The 17,722-nt window shown below is 35.2% G+C and overlaps 1 long non-coding RNA gene across 1 annotated transcript in view; it reads left to right on the top strand.

Annotated features, from left to right (window-relative positions):
* LOC141554311 (uncharacterized) overlaps positions 1 to 17,722 on the top strand; it is a 125,454-nt gene that overhangs the window by 35,869 nt on the left and 71,863 nt on the right. The window lies entirely within an intron of this gene.

The following is a 17,722-nucleotide window of genomic DNA, read 5'->3' as shown; positions in this document are numbered from 1 at the left end:
GAATACCCACCTGCCACCATGAGTTTACTTTTGAGTTTCCTAAACTGGAACAGTGAAATCACAGATCAAAACAAATTTGCAGAGGTGCTAGGAATAAGACCCCCCCCAAAAAAAGCCGCCTATCCTGTCTCTCCTCTTCCTCCCTTCCTCTTACTCTCCTTCCTTCCTCCCCACCTTTTTCTTTTTCTTCTCCTCACCAGACCTTTCAGATGGGCTATCCTTCTTACAGTTGTTTTGCTTATTAAGAAGCATCATAAAAAAACAGAAAGGATTGTTTGCTGGTAAACAGCCAAGCAATGATTTCACTCCAGACTCTGTAACTAGTTAGGAGGAAAGTCAACCACGTGACTGGCTTTTTATTAGAGCTTTTGTGTTCAACCATTTCCAAGATGTTGGCAATTTTGATTTTGAAATCTATTAAAAGAAAAAAAAATCTCATAATAGGTTCTCTGGTCAACAGGCTGATCCAGAGAGCAGAAGCCTACCTAGTCTTGCATATTTTGCTGGAACAAAATCAAATCAGCACCAGATACTTTTAAAATATAATCTTCATCCTCACATCCCCCATGCTAAGCCATAAAAGCATGCAGGAGTACCTGTGAGCAACTCTAATGCTTGGGATAGTCTTCATTGTTATTCCACAGCAGGACTTTCACTAGAGGGTCAAATTAAAACTCATTCATTCAGAACTTCTGAGCCCGCCTGATATTAGCCTTGTGAGAGGATCATTTTTCTAAGATAAGACAGTTCTCTGGTCTTTTGTTCTTAGTCTCTTCCTCATCCTAATTCACTCTGCCAAGTTCACCAGGTATTAATCATTTTCTTAAAATCCCTGTCATGAATATCTTCATAGAATATATTTGGAAGCAGCAGCAGATCCCCAGAGGTTGGGATTTCAAAGCTTGCTTGAGTGAAACTAGAGCTTTGGTAAATAATAATAACCACAACAATGATGTTTTTTCACTTCCTTGGAATTCAGGTTTTCAATCTGTAAAATTATAGAAATTAGATGAAACGATCTCAATCATTTCTTCCAGCTCAGATATTCTGATGGTCGGTCTCCTGGTTGGCGCTCATGACAGTTTTCCTTCCACCTTTTATATTTTAAAAATATCTATTCACTCACTAGACTGTTATCTTAGATCAGGGACTGTGCCTGAAACTTAGTTCCCACACACTCAACACAATGCCTCCCAAGTAGTAAGAATTCAAATATTTGTTGAATGAAAGACTTTCCCACCTATTTTCTAATTTCTCTGCTCCTGATTTTACGTTTTTCCCCACCTCTCTTCCCTGTATTTGTGTTCCATATTCTCCCTCTGTATATCGTGTTGTACCTATACCCATACAATTTCAATCAATTCCATCTCCTGTAGCAGGAGCTGATGGTTGAGAAGAAAGACAGGAATCATGCTTTCAAACTCAATTCTTGCTATAGTTACCAGCTAAGTAAAACTGAATTTGGAAACTTCTCATCTGCAAGATGTTGATTGCTTTCAGCTGTTGTGTTATCTCCAGCCATCACAGGAAAGTGTGCAAAATCTTTAAATCTTTTACAAATCTCTGATTAATCCCAGTTAAGAAGATTAAAACATCCTGCAGGTTTTAACTGGGAGCAAAGCTGTTCACTTGTTGGGGCACTGCTTGCATATTTAGATACATATCTGGTTCAGCACACACATACAAAATCCAGTTGAGCAGTATTAGCATATAATATGATAAATTTCCTTTGCACTAAGCAAGACAGTACTCAAAAGACAAATTGTACGTTGGCTCTAGGCTGAAATGGAGCTCAATGTAAATATAGTGGAAATTACTTTCATATGGGTGTTTTTAAAGACTCAAATGCAACATGACCCGCCAAGTACACATGTGAATAATTGAAAGTTGATTGGAGGCAATTTTTTTCTAGTGATAAAAGTGATATAGGAATTTAACCCCATTGGTCTTTTCCTGAAAATCAGGATCTTTTATTCCTGAAATCAAATTTATACATTTTTGCTTCAAAAATAAATTATGGATTTATTTTATAGTTAAGTATTTCAAAAGATTAATTATTTCATTGGTGTGGATAGCTCTTGCTCTAATACCTATTACAACTATAATTCCATAGATTGCCAGGGTCAAAAAACCAATAAACAAATAAAACGATGGCCAGCTATATTATAATGAGTATCTCCTTTCCTGTTCTCAGAAAATAGCCACAAAGTCCATTTTCAGTCTCATATTTGAAGTTTTTCTGATATTTGGCATATTATTTGATAATCACAAAAGACAGGATTCCCATAAGTTCTAGACTGCAGCACTAAATTCAATTAATTATATTTTTCTATTAAGAAAGTAAATTAACAATGACAGCATTATCCAGCCATTACATTTGCAAAACTGTACTCAATTGGAGTAAGATTTAAAGAACTGCAAAGCTTAGCTACAATTAGGAACCTCAGGATCATAGGATCACAATTATGCATCTTTAATTTGTCAATAGCTGTTTATATTCTCCTATGAATTTATGATTTGGAACATTTTTCATTTGATTGTTGATAGATTGTATTTCTTTTTCACACCATTCCTGCCCTTTGACCAGTTAGCTATTAGGGAATGACACCTTAAGCATCTGTACTTAGTATCTATTCCTTATATGCCTTGTATATCAGAGCTCTTTGGTGCAAAAATAAAAACCAAAAAGCCCTATTTTTGTTATTCTTGAAAAAAAAAGGCTTTTTTAAAAAAAATATGCAATAAAATTGTTTATTTTGTCTTTAGTTGGTTCTAAAATTTTTGTGTTATTGTAAATTTACCCCCTACCAAACATTTTGAAAATTACCTTCTGCTCTCTATTTTGTGATGTAACATTTTATACTTAGATCTCTATTTGGAGCCTATTCTGGTATAAGTTATAGGCTGCTAGTCCAAAACTTTTCCATGAAATACTTTCTATTTTCCCCAGCAATCATGTTGAATAAGGAGTTCTTCCCCTGGTTATTTGGATCCTTTAGTAAACACTGATATACTGGATTCTTCTGTTTGTAAGTCTTTTTCTAAGCTGTCTCACATGAGATGGAACAAAACTTCTTAAACTGTGGGTTGCAACTCCCATGTGGGGTCTCATAATTGAATGTGGGAGTCATGAAGTTATGATTTATTATCAATGTTTGATTTATATATTTATTTTGTATACCTATCTACCCAGAGTCCCGTCAAAATTTCTTTGGTGAAAAGGGGTCACGAGAGGAAAAAGTTTAGAAAGCTATATTCTGGAAAAGAATGAAGGCTTAAAGTTTCTCCAAGGAAGGAGTACATACTCTTGTACATTTCCAACTTCTGGCTCCTGTATTCTCTCTCCTTCTTAGTAAATACAAGAATGAGAAAGACAAAGAAATGTTTCAAACCTGCATTAGGTGCACATTGCAGCATTCATCCTCTGGATTCTTTTTCCGTAAGGTTCCTTTGGCTGTTAGCTTTATCATAAACCTGGTCTAACTCCCCTTCCCAGTAGATAATTTGATATTAACAGGTAATTGGTATTTTTGTTTTGTTAAATCTGTAATTTCCCAAACTATCTTCTGATAGCAACCTTTGGTGAAAATGACTTTTAGATGAACATCACTTTTTCTTCTCTGAAATTAACTTTTCAAACTGAACATAAATACAAGACACACAATCTTTAAATAAATGTAAGATGATTCTCCACTGCTCCTAATCCAGATATATTTTCTCACATCACCTTTTTTTTACATTAGGTTATGACATTCTGATTTCCATTAATCACTCTCTTCACTTTTATTTTACGTTTTCTTTTTTTATTTCATAATTTTCTTCTTGGTGTTATATGCTTCCTTTTGTACATCTCAGCTTCTCTTCTCCCTTTCAGAATTTGTATTTCAAAGAAACTAATCAGCTTGGTTCCTCTGCAACTTAGCCTCCCTTCTAATTAGCCACTTTTAATGTTGACTTTAAACCATTTCAGCCAGCTTGTCTTCACATCTCAACTTAGTGTTAGTAACCTGAGCACTGATCAATACAATATTTCATTTAAAGGAAATATGGTGTGACCATTTCTAAGGATTCTAGTGCAGCCTTAGATCTGATTCTCTGGCCTTCATGTGACTAAATCATATTATAATTAAGATTGTGCATGAGGGCTAAAGATAACAGGTAATATAACTGGCAAAATTACCAAAACAGGAAAGAAATAAAAGCAAAAAAGATGTAGTGACCATTAGAAATATTTGTTTTTTCATGGTTGTATTTTAAATTTAAGTGTATATGTTTTCAGGAATATTTAAACCCATGTCCCTAGAGTTCAGAGTTGCTCTATATCTATTGAAATGAGCATTCTATATACATTACATTATTCGATTTTTAAAAGAATTTCCTGAGGCAGGTGCTATTATTGGTATTCCCATCTAATAGATAAGCAAACTGAGGCTCCTAGAACTTAAATGACTTGGCCCAGAGACCTATGTTTTCTTGACATCAAGTCTATTCAGTCCCTTAGACCAAGCTGACTTCCTAGTAAAGAGAAATGATTATTTTCCTTTTAGTTCCTGCTTCCTACCAGGAACTTGGGTGAGGTTTCAGGTTCAAGTTAGAAAGTCATAGACCATTATCCACATTTTTTGAAAATCCAGAATTGTTTTTCTTATAATAAATTGTATTGAATTGCCACTTGTATCACAGGAAATAGTGCTACAATACAAAAAAAGGCAACAGCAATGTAAACTTTTCCTTTCTTTTTCCATCTCTATTGGTTACACTACAAGAGATCAAAGGATTTCATGCTAATGTTAAATCTGTTGCAAGGAATTTTAAAAATATAGTCAGCAGGCAAACCTGGTAAGCCTGAAAAATGGGGAGTTAATTCACCCTGATGCTTTTCTTGATATAATAAATAATTCTTCATATCTCCCTCTAGTGATTTTAGGATATTGCAGTTAAATGCTGGAATCACCTCACTGTGTTCTCAAAATACTCTACTTCTTGGCCCTTGCATCACTGCCTTAGGGTGAAAGAAGTAGGTTAATTCTTGCTTTAGGGTTAGCCTGAGGGTTAAAGTTCTTGATGGACAAGGTAGAATTATGATTATATAGAGAGAAGGTTGGAGGGGAGGGATGTGTCAGAACCAGAGAATGTGTGTGTTAGAGCCCAGCTGAGGTCACAAAATGATCTCTGCTCTATTTCATAAGCTCTCTTTCCTTTCTTCTTGATTCTTTGTTCCTGGCTATTTTTACACCACCTTATTACAACGGACTCCTATCTACACCAAGCAAATGGATGACAGAAAAAAAAATAATAATAAACTTGCAGTATTCACATGCTTTAAGTCTCTTTTTTTTCCCTCTTTAATTCTAAGATATGTGTGTGTTTGTGTTTAATTTTATACAAAAAAAATGTTTGAGGAAGGTAAAGCAATTTGTTTTGGCTTCATTTATTTTGTTTTTGGCTTTAATTGTACATTTATGATACATGATGAGCTGGGAAGCTTCCAGTTCTTTAGAACATATATGCAACATTTTGCTAACTAATAATGATTGCAAGGCTATTTTCTTCCTGTCCAAGAATATGTTTATAATTTTCACTCTGCCACCTGGTCCTAAGACTTCCTTGATTCCTATATTCTCTTATTTCACTGAGGCATTGCAAAGGAAAATAACAGCTCGAGAAGACCTCGGGGATGAAAAGATATCTAAAGAATAAACAAGCCATCGATTCTATGACTAGCTGAAAGAGAGCCAAGTTCAACCAAGAGAAGCCTAGAGCCAGAGAAAGGTAGATTTTTGGCTTGTTTACAAGTGTTAAATTTGCATTGATGTGAATACTTCCATTTTCTGTAGTTTTCACCGAATAGTCTAAAAGTTCGTTTTTGTTATTGTTGTTTTTAAGATTTTAAGGATATTCAAAATGATGGGATTAAAAAAAGGACAGGATTAACTAAATTTTATTCCTTAATGAAATAGGGTTCAGATCTAGCACTACCAAATGTAAAAGACCTAAGGAACATCCCATAAAAATCCAACTTCACTAAACAATCCCTTGCCAACACCAAATGCTGCTGATGTTATAAACTGTTATAAAACTGAATCAAAATAACTTCTCTTCTGAGAAGTTGTGGGATGTACGAGGCTCCTAGATGAAGGTTGAACTGGACTTTTGTAATTAAATTGTAATTAATTTAAAGTAAATTAAATCTTACTACCTTTGTGTCCTGTGTGGTGAGGACTAACATGGATCATTTGTCTTTTTTTTTCCTCTGAAATACAGTAATTATTTACTAAGTTAAGGCATTTAGATAGAAACACAAAATTGACTGAAATGAGGATATATGACTAACCAAAAGATCTGCAAGGTTCCCCTGTTATTGAATAGACAATTCTAGGGAATTCATAAGAGAGGTTACAAGCTATTCAGTATCAGAGGCAGGATTTGAATCCAAATCTTACTTCTAACCTATCCCTAAACCATATTGTCTCTTGTTTAAAACATGAAGGAGCCAAAGGTCATTGATTTTGTTTTGATGACTATTTAACCCAGTTATTAGTGTTTACTAGTGACATGTTTTGTTTAATGGTCTTTTGGAAAGAACACTGTCTTTCAGGACTGCCAGATTTCTGGATTCTCTATCCAATGTTCCAAGGTTCCATTTTGTAATAGTTCAGCTAAAATGCCCTAACAAATGACTACTCTGATTTTTGATTGTCGACTTTTGATCTGGTAGGGTGTTGTCTTTTTGTTGAAAACCATATTCTTTATCTTTATGCTTCTCTATTATATGGTCAGAAAAGTTATATTCAATCAAATTAGTAATCAGATTTTATGTTAGCAATAAGGGCAGACAAAAATTCCTATGTCATTTTAGTAAAGAATTTTTTCACTCTGGAAAAAAATTAATTCTTTCTTTATATTTCCTTGATGTAAAATTCCACTAGCTCAGTAACTCACCTTGCTGTGACAGGAACATTTGTCTTAATTCTCAATTCTTAATGTTATTGTTCAGCTTCTGAGGCATTAACTAATCAGTGGAAATATATCGATCTTAGTAAACACTTGTTTGCACAATGCAACATATTTAAAACTAGATGCATAGTTTGAAAAAAATTTAGAGAAATGGGTGCATATTTTCTATTGTGGTACATAGAGGTCAGAATGGTCATGTGATATTCTTAAACTAGACCAGAGGTCTCTCTTTTCACATTCAGCATCCTTTGAACAGCTTCAAAAATGTAGTAGTTTCTAATTGTTACCTAAAAATATAAAAGGGAGATTTATGGGAGGGAGACTTTATTTCAAACAGTCTTTGAAGGGCTATAAATTCATCATTGGTTATTCCTCCAATGATTGAAGAGACTTGCCCCAAGCAAGCATGGTTCTACTACCTTCCATATGACACCTGTATATGTTTGGAAACAGTATAAGCAGGCTACCTATCCACTCAAGCTTTGACAGATATGAGTTTGCTGTTTTATTTTTTTAAATAGCCTTTTCCACTTTGTAAGCTTCCAAACTGACTTAGTTGGAAACATTGGAAAAAGTAAAAAATTCCTTACTGCAATGGATTCATGATTATGTCAATGTGGGAAAATTTTATATTCAACTAGAAATATATATTTTCTGTTGCAAGTGTGTGTGTGTGTGTGTGTGTGTGTGTGTGTGTGTGTGTGTGTGTGTGTAAAATCTTATTTTATGTTTTTTTTCCCCCTTTAACTCCAGACATGATTTTGCTCTTTCCCCTTTCTGGTATCTTTTCTATTTGCAACAGGTCATCTAATAAATAAAAGCCTTTATTAACAATTAAGAACAAAAGGTATAAGTTGATCATTTTAATTTAAATTTCCCCCCCCCAGTGTATGTTCTCTAAGCATTTGTGGTTTAGTAGAAAGAGAAAGGACAACAATGATTATAATTTTTTACTTGAGGGAAAGTAAAAATTAGAAAAAGTTCCCATAATCACTGACTGTAGTAAGGGACAGATCTTAGATTCAAACCAAATACCAAATCTGGTATTCTTTCCATGAAAATATGCTGCCTTTTAACATGAATTGAGGTTTTAACAAAGGAAAATTGAGGGGGATGGGATGATAGAAAAGAAGACATTTCTAGTCTCAATACTGGTATGAGTAAAGAAGGAAAACTTTAAGCATACGTGGAGTATATCAAATAGTCCAATTGGGTAGATTGAAGTGAGAGAGTAGCAAGAGATAAATCTGAAAGAGAACATATCTCTAACAGGATGTCCAGTAGACATCTTAAACTCAACATGTCCAAAAAAAATTCACTATCTTTCCTCCTAAACTTTTACTCCTCTAACTTTGCTTTTACTGTCAAGGGCACCGTCATGCTCCCGGTGACTCTGACTTATAACCTAAATAACATCCTCATTCTCTCACATATACACACCACCTTATTCAACTTCTTACCAAGACCAATAAATTTCACGTTTTCATCATCTCTTGAATACACTCCCTTCTTTTCCCTGGCACTGCTCCCACCCTGGTTCAGGCTCCCACCACCTCATACCTTGATTATTGGAACAACCAGCTGGAGGGTCTGCCCACTTCAGATCTCTCCCCACTCTCATCAATATGCTATTCAGCCATCCAAGTGATTTTCTGAAAATACAAATCGAACCACATCACTCTGATTTCTCAAAGTAAGAGGGTTAGAGATTATTGAGTATCAAAATAAAACCCTCTATTGGTGTCTTTCATAATCTAGTCCTCTCCTGCTTCTCTAGTCTTCATATACTTTCCTCCCCAATTCAGAATCCTTGAATGGTTCTGGGCATTTTCTCTGACTCTCCCCCTTGTCTGGAATGCTCTCCTTCCTCATCTGCCTACTCGTTGTGATACAGGAGCCAGTGGCTGCTGATCTCTTCATGTGAGAAGGATGATGATGCTACAAGGAGACTGAGAGACCATTGCCTTGTTGGACCTTTCTCTCTTCCCTCTGCCTCCAATTTATCTCATTTCCAGTCTGCAAACACCTGTGTCAGTAAAGGCTGCTTTGCAACTCCTTCAGATGTTATGATCCACAGCTGTGGGGGCTCTTGGAGAATTGACCTGCCCCTTCCCTAGTCATAGTCCTCAACACCTGCTGATCTCCCCGGCTTCGTTTAAGTCACAAGTAAAATCCCACCTTCTTCTCGAAGCCTTCCCTAACTTCTAATTCTAGTGCCTTCCCTCTGTTAATTCTTTCCTATTTGGTCCTGCATAAAGCTTGGTGTATTTGTTAGATTGTAAACTCCTTGAGGATAAGTACTATCTGTTCCTCTTTTTGTGTCCCCAGTGCTTTAAACAGTTCCTGGCACATGCTGAATAAATGTTTCCCACACTTACTAACTCCCTTCATCTTTGGGTCAGACATGATTAATTCTTTCAGTTGATCTCCTTATGATTTAGACTCAATACTCCTCCCAAACATAGTTGCTCTCCTCTCCAGCTTGTTGTGATTCAGTTGTTTCAGCCATGTCTTATTTTCTGTGTCCCAATTTGTAGTTTTCTTGGCAAAAAGTGAATTGACATGTTCAGGGTCACACAGCTAGTTAGTGTCTAAGGCTGGTTTTAATCATTGATTGGGTGGTTGCTTCAATTAAACTTTAAAAAACTTAAAAAGGCCAAGATCTTCTACAGCATCAGGACCATCTCCAGTTGTTCTAGTCTATAATTGCCCCCTGGAACCCTATGGCTCTGGAAGACAAAGTGAGGCAAGTAACTTTGCACAGTCCTCCCTCTCTTAAATTCAATTCACTTGTATGTCATGGACTCACATCCCTGATGTTATGGTCCTCTTAGAACAAAGGACAAAGAACAAAATAACAAGAACTTTCTGTATACTTTTTTTCTTCTTTCACTCCTTGCTTCTTTCTAACTTCCCTTTTGTCTCTTTGGAGCAGATTTGTGATTTCATCAATATGGAACAACCAGATTTGCAACTAATAGTCTTAGAAAGTTGCTTCAGGACAGCAAGAAGTTAAATAACCTTACTAGGTTTATAGAACCAGGATGTGTAAGCTAAAGAACTGGGAACCTTGATCTTCCTGATCTTGAGGGCTCTCATTTTGTATCCTATAATACTCTATCACCTTAAGGTATTTAACAGTGTTTTATGCTTGACTTTTTCTTCTTTTCTCTCTTGGCAATCTTATCTAATCAGATGATCTTGAAGAGTTGCTATGACTGAAAAATTCGTTATCTTAAAGTCAACTGATAACAAACTAAACTCAATTAGACTATTCCTAAGACAAGTAGCCCATCACTGACCCATACTCGAATGCTTTCCAAACTCAGACCTATCATTTTATAGTCTTTCCAGAACCTAGTAGTAGAGTCAAATATCTAAACACCGTCTGCTGTTCTTAATGTATTATCCTTTACATTTTAATCTTTTTACAGTTTCATATTATTCTATTGTAAATACCAATTGGTTTCTCTTCTAGAAAAAAAGCGAAACAGGTTCTTGGATCTGTTCTCTTCAGATCTGTGCACTCCAGATTATCAAGCACAATGAACATTCTTTTAATAAAAAGAAAAGAGATTTCTGTGCGGAAAAAAAGATAAAAAATGATTTAAAGATGCAAAGAGGAAACCTGATTTGAATGCCATAGAAGGAAAAAGAACATTATATTGAAGTTAAAACACTAATGTGAGCGTCTTTTGGAAGATCAGACAACTGGATCTTCTTGAGATTGAAGTACTTTTAAATAATGATAAAGTAGATCTTCAGGTGCTGTTGAAAGAGAGATCCTATAAAGGCCATATAAAAGAATAATTTTAGTTAATAAATCACATCTGAAGATACTGAGGCATCTATTTATTAAACTGATAACAGAAGTAGAGCATGGCTTGTCTTCTTGAGGCAGGCATAAAAAATAGCCTCCTGAAATTTGTGAAAAAAAAGTTATTAGGGGGCGGCTAGGTGGCGCAGTGGATAGAGCACCAGCCCTGAATTCAGGAGGACCCGAGTTAAAATCTGATCTCAGACACTTAACACTTCCTAGCTGTGTGACCCTGGACAAGTCACTTAACCCCAGCCTCGGGGGGGAGGGGTGGGGGAGGAAAAAAAAGTTATTAGTAATAACTCACAAGGGCACAAATGATGTTGTCAGAAAGAAATGAAAGTCGAGAAAATACAAATGACAGGAACCTAGAATTACCAGACTTCGGACTATATTGTAAAATAATAGCAAAATTATTTGGTATTAGTTTAAAAGAAAGAAAAGTAGATCAATGGGACAGGCAAATTAAATAAGAAACAGAAACAATTGAAAACAGCAGCCCTGTATTTGATAAATTCATTGTTACAAATTAAATTTTGATAAATGCTTCTGGGAAAATTGGAATGCAATTTGGCAGAAATTGATTTTGACCAATATCTTTGATCACATGCTACAATAAGCTCAAAATAGATACATGGACAGCGGCACTGTCAATTGCACAGCCAATGTATAAAGAAATTTGGAATACTGCACCAAAAATTACTGAACTGTGGATGTCCTTAGATCCATTGTTAACACTATTAGTCCTATCATCCTGAAGAATTTGCTTTTTTTTAAATGGAAAATTTCAATACGTATAAAATATTTGTATCAACTGTTTTTATAGTGGCATAAAACTAGAAACTAAGGGGGTACTCATCAACTGGGGAGTAATTGAACAAAGTATAGTATATGGATGCAATAGAATATTATAAGAAATCAAGAGATAGTTTCAGAGAAACTCACCAAGATTTAAACTAACTGATACAGAGTAAATGAACAAAACTAGATTTTTCCAGTCGTGTGAGCAACAAGATGGAGGATTAGATATGTTTTCTGATCCCCAAGATCTCTCAGAACTCTCCAAAATTATGTGCCAAAGATAAAGTAACTTAAACTATCACCATGGTCTAGGATAGCTAGAATCCAAAATAAGGTTTTAAAAAAAAAAAAAAACATGAACTGATATTCACTAAACTTGAACTCACTCAATATCCCTTGTGCTATCAGACTTAAGACAAAAATGCAAAATCTATCCCCAAACTATATTCCCCACCATTTTCCTTCCAAATGCTATGGAGACTGTGATTACTAACTGCAGAAGTTTTCTCTGTCTGAAACAGTCAGACAAATATAGTCCCTAAAGAGAAAAAGCCTTTTGAAGACTACAAATCTGTAGTGATAGTGCTGCAAAATTGTGAATTCTATAGGTCTAACAGAGCTATAGCTGGTCTAACAGGTCATAATACCAGGGCAAACAATTCTGTAGCACTAGTGCTGCAAAGTTCCAAACTGCCAAAAAATTAAGAAATAGAGGGAGTGGGACAGGATGCTGTATATTGTGGGAAGGATGGAGGAAGTGCTCCACTAAGCCGGTGGCAAAAAACATAGCATAAATTATGAGTCAATTCTGACCACCCCAAAGTTAATAGAGACCTACACTATTGAAACATGAATTGCCCAGTATGGGAGGAAACTGAGATTTTGTAATCTGTCCTCCAAGAAAACCATAATCAGAGGGGAAGGAGTCAGAAAATGAATGCTAGGGGAAAATAAGATGAATGGGAGGCTGAAATTACCAAAGTTTCAAGAAGAACATAAGTAAATAAATCAACAGTAGAATGAAATATGACCTCCAGATCTAGTATATAACTCCATGCATCTATGACTAAACAAAACACTGCAAACAAAGGGAAATGATCTGACACTTGATAAAACAGAAGAGTTTTTGGAATGCAAGGAGAACCTGGAACCACAACATACTCTCACTGAGTTCAAAAAAGAAAGGGGGATCATGAGAGCAGAATTTATGTTCTGCACAGCAAAAATAATGATCAGAATAGAAAAACTGAGGTCTTCTCTGGCAGGTCTTAGCAGAGAAATATAAAAGAGAACAATAGATAAGGAATACAAATATACAGAAGTAAAGGACAATCTAGCAGAAGAGAAGCAAAAATGCAATAAAATTTTTTAAAATGTGCTCAATATGCAAGCAAAACCTATTGCTTTCAAAGGCAAGATGTGTCAAGACATCTAAGGATCATAGTTCTTCCAAAAGAATATGACAGAACAAAAAACCTTAACACTATAATGAAATGATAATAAAAAAAAAAACCTTCCAAGAACTTCTGAATGTAGAAAATGAAATTCTAATTGAAATAATTCAAATGACCTCTAGAAAAAGAAAAAAAAAACCTGAAGGTTGCTAATTACAAGACATATAGTGATTAAATTTAACAATTCAATTCAGAAACAAAAAATTCTGAAACAATTGGGAAAAGAGTTTCAAAATACGAAGGAAAAGATATCTGAAAATAAGATTACTCTGCACCCACTAGAAAACATAAGGGAAAATGGAATAGTCTCTGAGATATAAATGTGATATATTATATTATATACATTTGTATTCACATGTTTACCCACATGTATATGCATATATACACACATGCATGCATGCACACAGAGCATCTGGACTTAATAGTTTACTTGTAATATTCTTTCCAATTCTCTAAGAAAAAATACTGTATTACAAAGGTTATTCCTAAATATCAATAATGATAGCACTTTGCTAAATTCATGTATTGTTTCTATGGATTTTCTCATTGAGGTGTGTAGATTTTCTAAATACACTATCATGTCATCTACAAATAATACTTTGATTTCCTAATTTCCTCTATTGTACCTCTTAATATCATGTTTCTCTTATTTCAGTCACAAGAATTTTTATTAGTATGCTAAATAAAACCCGTGATTAGTCATCCTTGTTTTAAAAATAGATTCTGTTCTCTCCTCTGAAATGATTCCCTTTGTGAAGTAGTTTTGTTTTTTTTTTTGGGGGGGGGATACTGTCTATACCTATGATGGGAGGAAATTCCAAGTATAAAAAATAATGCATGGAAGTAAGGACAAACCAATCATATCTCGCAAGCAGATGAATTTGGCATAGAATATTTATTATAGGAATGACAAGAGACGAAATAGGCCATTTGAAATCAAATGCCTGGATCTAGGAATTAAAATATTATAAAATAGGCAATATGATGCTTCTTTAATTCTTGAATTAATTGACATAGACAAGATGGCAGATTAGAAGCAGAAACCTAGAGTTCTGAAACATTGAAGTGGAAACCTGTCTGTAACACAATGCACATTGCATAAACACCAGCAGTAGGTCTTGGAGTTGGCTACAACAATGACAGCAGTAGCAATTTCAAGAGTTCTTAACTCAGAGACAAGAAGAGGATTGGACAACTGGTCAAAAGAGGATTACAGAGGATCCTTTGCTGGCTCTGGGTGCAGTTGATGCAGTAACTCCACTGCTGTTAGCAGTTCTGGGTCACAATTCCAGGGCATGGAGGAGTACTAGTAGTTGATCACACGTGAGCAGGAAATCTAGCTATGGTTCCAGAGAAAAGAGGAACATTAGAGCTTGTGGCTACAGGACCTTTCTTAGGTAAAGATCCTAGTTATTTTATTTTGATCATTATTTTTGCTGTGCAAAACAGAGAAAAAAATTGAGAAAGAAATGAGAATGATACAAGGAAATTATGAAAAGAGAATTAATAGCTTCTTAAAAGAGACACAAATATTGAAGAGAATAGTACCATGAAAATGCAGAACTGGGCTAATGGAAAAAAAGAGATACAAAAGCTCAGTAAAGAATTTTTTTTTTGCTGAGGCAATTGAGATTGTGATTTGCCTAGGGTCACCCAGCTAGAATATGTTAAGTGTCTGAGGCTGGATTTGAACTCAGGTCCTCCTGACTTCAGGGCTGGTGCTTTATCCACTGTGCCATCTAGCTGCCCCCCAAAAAAATTCTTAAAAATGAGAATTAAGCAAGCAGTTGACTCCATGAGATATCAAGAAGCAATAAAGAAAATTCAAAAGAGTGAAAAAATAGAAGAAAATGTGAAATATCTTATCAGAAAAACAACTGACCTGGAAAAATAAATCAAGGAGAGATAACTTAAAAATTATTGGACTACCTGAAAGCTGTGATTTAAAAAAAAAAGATCTTAGACATTAGATTTCAAGGAATTAAGAAGGAAAACTGCCTCCAATACCTTAGGTCCAGAAGGTAAAATTAAAAATTTTTAAATCCATTGATTAGCTACTGAAGGAAAACTCCTAAGAACATCTTAGCCAAAGATGACAGGAACAAATAATGATGAATGGTGGAGGGGATGTGGGAAAACTGGGACACTAATACATTGCTGGTGGAGTTGTAAAAGAATCCAGCCATTCTGGAGAGCAATTTGGAACTATGCCCAAAAAGTTATCAAACTGTGCATACCCTTTGACCCAGCAGTGCTACTACTGGGCTTATATCCCAAAGAAATACTAAAGAGCGGAAAGGGACCTGTATGTGCCAAAATGTTTGTGGCAGCTCTTTTTGTTGTAGCTAGAAACTGGAAGATGAATGGATGTCCATCAGTTGGAGAATGGTTGGGTAAATTATGGTATATGAAGGTTATGGAATATTATTGCTCTGTAAGAAATGACCAGCAGGAGGAATACAGAGAGGCTTGGAGAGACTTACATCAACTGATGCTGAGTGAAATGAGCAGAACCAGAAGATCACTATACACTTCAACAACAATACTGTATGAGGATATATTCTGATGGAAGAGGATATCTTCAACATAAAGAAGAGCCAACTCACTTCCAGTTGATCAATGATGGACAGAGGTAGCTACACCCAGAGAAGAAACACTGGGAAATGAATGTAAATTGTTAGCACTAATATCTGTCTGCCCAGGTTACATGTACCTTCGGAATCTAATGCTTATTGTGCAACAAGAAAATGGTATTTACACACATGTATTGTATCTAGGTTATATGGTAACACAAGTAAAATGTATGGGATTGCCTGTCATCGGGGGGAGGGAGTAGAGGGAGGGGGGATCATTTGGAAAAATGAATACAAGGGATAATATTATAAAAAATATATATAATAAAAATTATTTAAAAAAAAAAAAGAACATCTTAGCCAAATTGAAGAACTTCCATGTCAAGGAAAAAATATTGCAAGCAGCCAAAAGAAATAAATTAAATATTGTGGAGTCACAGTCAGGCAGAAAGCTTGTAATATGATATTTGTGAATGCAAAGGAACTAGAATTATAGCCAAGAATAATTTGCCCAACAAAACTGAATATAATGCATCACAAGGAAATACTTATGAAACAAAGGTCTTTCAAGCATTTCTGATGTAAAGATGAGTGCTGAATAAAAAATTTAACATTCAAATATAGATCAAAGGAAACACAAAAAGTTAAACAAGTAATAGTAATCATAAAGCACTCAATAAAATTAAACTGTTTATATTCTCATATGGGAAGATGATAAATTGTAACTTCTAAGAACTTTTATCATTATGGCAGTTAAAAGAAATTAACATAGAGAGAGGATATGGATATGAGTTAGTTGCATTGTAATGATCTCAGAAAAATTGAAGGAATGAGAAAGAGGGATATACTGGAAGAAAGAATGTAGAGGACTGACACTCTGAAAAGGTATGCTTGAATCAGACAGAAGAACACTTAAGGCTAATTACCTATTTGATCTGAGATAATGGCTGTATATACATATTTAGATGAGACGATGATGTGATGGTTCTCCTTATCATTGGTGCTTGCTGAATGTTTTGGTGGTGAAATAATTGTAGGCAAGGATTGGTGGGCGGGGGGAGAGAAGTTAGAGTCACTTGGCAGCAGGATGAGGAGGAGAGATGCTGGAGATTCCAGACTCCAGAATTTAGAATACATCTTTGGCAACCCATGTGGCAGCTTGCCTGCCTCCTTCACTTCTCCCTCTAAAGACCAAGTGGCTTGATTGTTCCTGACTCTAACTGATCCTGAGACCCTCCAGGAAGCTAGCCTATACTTTACAAAAGGGGAAGGAAAAGCAGAACAGGAGTAATGTCCTAACATTAAAAAAGCATACAAGGAAAAGCTTTTATAATACAGAAAGAAATAGTAGGGTGGGACGGGGTGGCTGCAATGCTTTAATCTCATTCTCATTGGAATTGGTTCAAAGAGGAAAGAACAAACAGACATATATGTGTGTATATATACAGACATACATATATACATCCACAAATTCGGTTGGGTATAGAAATCTATCTTATTTAATAGGGAAATAGAAGAAGGGAATAAAAGAAAGGAAAGAAATGATAAAAGGGGGATGGATTAAGGGAGGCAGTGAACAGAAGCAAAACAGAATTTTGAGGAGGGACTAAATAGAGAGAAGAATAAATAGAAGAAAATGGGATGAAGAGAAAGTAGGTAATAATCATAACTCATATTAAATTCTGCTCTAACTCTTAATTTTAACTCTATGTGTGTCCTTCCCTTTTAAGTGTGTCTCTTGTAAACAACATATGTTAAATTCTGATTTCTAATCTATTCTGCTATTCACTTCCATTTTGTTGGAGAATTCATCCCATTAACATTCACAGTTATGATTACTCATCCTTTGGGAAATGGCTAAACAAGTTGTAGGATATTATTGTAAGGAAGTATTATTGTGCTATATGAAATGATGAAGGAGGTGGTTTCAGAAAAGCATGGCAAGATCTACATGTACTGAGGCAAAATAAAATAAAAAAAATCAAGGGAATCTTGTTGACAGTGATAGTAATGTTATAATGATGATCAAATGTGAAAGACATAGCTGCTCTGATCAAACATACATGATACAAGACAGTTCCAAAGGACTCGTGATGAAAGAACACTTTCCACTTTCAGTG

The sequence above is a fragment of the Sminthopsis crassicaudata genome, chromosome 2 (genome assembly GCF_048593235.1).
Source record: "Sminthopsis crassicaudata isolate SCR6 chromosome 2, ASM4859323v1, whole genome shotgun sequence".
Classification (NCBI taxonomy): Eukaryota; Metazoa; Chordata; class Mammalia; order Dasyuromorphia; family Dasyuridae; genus Sminthopsis; species Sminthopsis crassicaudata.
This window is presented reverse-complemented; position numbering and strand designations above follow the sequence as displayed.